Source organism: Piliocolobus tephrosceles, chromosome 2, assembly GCF_002776525.5.
Source record: "Piliocolobus tephrosceles isolate RC106 chromosome 2, ASM277652v3, whole genome shotgun sequence".
Lineage (NCBI taxonomy): Eukaryota > Metazoa > Chordata > Mammalia > Primates > Cercopithecidae > Piliocolobus > Piliocolobus tephrosceles.
Genome location: NC_045435.1, coordinates 163437740 through 163441253, shown reverse-complemented (window position 1 = coordinate 163441253; position 3514 = coordinate 163437740).

Genomic DNA, 3514 nt, shown 5'->3' with positions numbered 1-3514 from the left:
AGGAAGATTGCTTGAGCCCAGGAGTTCAAGACTACAGTGAGCTGTGATCACACAACTCCCCTCCAGCCTGGGTGACATGACAGAGCGAGATCATCTCCAAACAAACAAACAAACAAACAAACAAACAAGATCTTTATGAACTCATATGGGGGAGTTCCATGATACACTGTCAAGGGAAAAAAAGCAAAGTACAAAAGAATATGCAACCTTTCATGTAAGAAAAAGTGTAAATAAGAAAATACACACGTATCTGTTCATTGTTTAGAAATGCAATACAGGAATAAAAACTAGAAACCACTGAAGTCTGTTGCTTAGACAGGTGGGCAGGAAGGAAGAGAAAAGGACAGGGAGAAGGAATAACATTTCACTGAGTTTAATCTTTTGCATAGTTTTGGATATTGGAAGTGTGCTAGCGTTTTGCATATTGAAACTAATCTAAAGTAATTGGGGGAAGACTAAAATGGAATACAAACAGATAAATGAACCCAACTGTATCTCAAAAGAATATCCACAGTGAAGGGGAAAAAAGAATGAATTTAAGTAATTTTTCAGCACAGTATTTTGACTATAAACCTTCAGTTTATCAACAAAAAGAAGTGCATAGATAAATAAATAAATCTTATATTCAACTTAATAGATCTGGTTTTCTGTAGAAGTGTAAGAATTCTGAAACTATTTTCTATGATTTCCAGATCTGAACAAATAAGCAAATACGCTAATGTTGTTGGTAACCAGAGTTCTTACTGTGGAAGTTAAGGAGACATAACTACAAAACCAGCAAGGCAAGCACAACCTTACAGAGGGGGCTTGGAATTAGAGATAATTAGTATTTCTGGCTTTGTCCAACCGAAGACCCAAAGTGCTGACATTCTAATGGAATAAGCATGCTCTAACACATAATTCTTGGTTTCTGAAAAACATTTTCTTCTGCTCAAGAGAACCAGAAATTCTTGAAGAAATGGTTGATTCAAGGACTAGGGCAGGAAAAGTGTAAGATAAATCTGGAACATGATGCTATAACAGAAATTAAGAAATAATGGCAACATATCAAAAGTATGCAAGACACACCTGAAGACACTAAGTATCCAAATATAAAGCAGTAATAGATTATAAGCAAATGAATATAATTCATGTTTGTACAAACGCATACATACATACATAAAGAACAGCTCTTCCTTACTGTAGAATGCCAACTAATAAATGCAGAACAAATAACACTATTAGAAAATCATCATTTTGCTACCATTCTAGTAATAGACAGAGGCCATAATCATCAAGAAATGCTAAAACATGTGGGTGAAAGTTTGATGAGGATCAAGATATTTGCAGTCCCAACAAAGCTCTCCACAAACATTATTATTAATTTGAAAAGAAAAACTAGAAACTCGGTAAGCACCACTTTAGCATAGGAATGAAAGTCATCATCATTATGGAGCAAATCTGCATCACGCGCTTTCTAGTACGATGCACTGACAAGAATACATCACTTCTGTGGTATTCTGGCCAAAAGTATATAATCTAAATCTAACAATGTGGACATATCAGACAAGCCCAAATGGAGGGACATTCTGTAAAACAATTGGCCTGACTATACGGTTCAGAATATCAAGGTCGTAAAAGAAAAAGAAGGAGGAATTGTTTCAGATTAAAGGAGAATAAAAAGACCGGACGATCAAATGCAATATGTGATGCTGGATTTGATCCTGGCCTAGAAAAAAATTCGCTATAAATGATATTATTTGGATGATTGGTAAAATTGGAATATGGACTATAGATTAGATAACAGTGGTTATCAGTGTTAAATTCCTGCTATATTGTGGATATGTAAGAGAATTCTTTGTTTTAAGAAATGACAAATATTTCAGATGGTACAAATGCTAATTACCTCAATCTGATCACTATACATTATATGTACAGAAACACCACTATGTGCCCCGTGAATAAGTACAATTGTTATTTGTCAATTAAAAAATAAAATTAAAAAGAAAGAATTGTTTTTAGAATGTATATAAGGAAGTATCTAGAAGTAAAGGAGCATAATGTATGTAACCTACTCTCAATGAGCCCAGATGAAGAATGATAAAGCAAATGTGGCAAATGTTAACAATTGGTCAGTTGTTGTATAATAAAGGTGGTCACTAGTCTTTTGCTACTCCTCTGATTGAAAGATGGAGTCCAATTTCCCACCTTTAAATCTGAGCTGGCTTCTTTTTTTTTTTTTTTGAGATGGAGTCTCGCTCTGTTGCCCAGGCTGGAGTGCAGTGGCACGATCTTTGTTCAGTGCAACCTCCGCCACCCAGGTTCAAGCGATTCTCCTGCCTCTGCCTCCCAAGTAGCTGGGACTACAGGTGCCCGCCACCATGCCTGGCTAATTTTTGTATTTTTAGTAGAGACAGGGTTTCACTATGTTGGGCAGGCTGGTCTTGAACTCCTGGCCTCAGGTGATCCACCCGCCTCGACCTCCTACAGTGCTAGGATTACAAGCCTGAGCCACTGTGCCTGGCTGGAGCTAGCTTTAGTGACTTGTTTGAGTAACAGAATGTGGGGGAACTGATGCTTTGCAACTTGCAGGACTGTCATGAGAAACTCTACGCCTTTAATCTGGGGCTCTTGGAACACGTTGTCTGGGAACCTTGAACATCCAACTCCCTGACACCGCACTGAAGGTGTCTTGTGTAGATGTTCCTGTCGATAGTTCCCATTGGACTCAGCCTTCCAGCCATCCTCAGCAAGGTGCCAGAAGCTTTTTTGGATTCTCCAGACCCATCCATCCACTTGTCAAATACTATCCTATGACTTCTGTGAACACCACATTGAAGGTAAATCAGTAAACTGAGCTCTGCCCAAATTCTTGTCATAGAAAAGAATAATATATACTTATAATGGTGCTTGTTTTAAGCCATCAAGTTTTGGAGTAGATCTTTATACAGAAATTGATAGCTAGCACTAGGTGACTGATAAAAACGGTATTCTTTGTATTGTTTTTGCAACTTTTCTGAACGTTTGATATTATTCTTAAATTAAAAGAAAAAAAGCTGGAGCCAGAAATTAATGGCTAAAATGAGTATGTATTTCTGTTTAAACCAATGGTCCTTTCTCCCGGCAGGAAAATCATTCAGCAATTTCTTAAATGTGTGCCAATCTCTGGATCCAAGTTGAGCTCTCTGAGTGAAACATTATGAATCGAAACCATGAAGGGGCTCATTGAGCTTAGATCCTCAATGTGGAACTAAGATTCATCCAAATGGAAACATCCTATCCAAAGAGCTTGCCTCTCTGCTCTATTCCCGTGGTTCTTCTGCTTTTCCACTGGGTATCTCAGAGATATTGCAACTCAGCATAACCTAAATCAGACCCACATTTTCACCTCCTTGAGAGCCAACCCCCACCAAAACAAACAAACAAACAAATAAAAAAAACTTGGCTCTCCTTTAGCCAACATAAAAGAGAAAAATGGCATATGAATACACAAAAGGATTCTTAGCTGCCATAATTAAACAAATATGAAACTAAG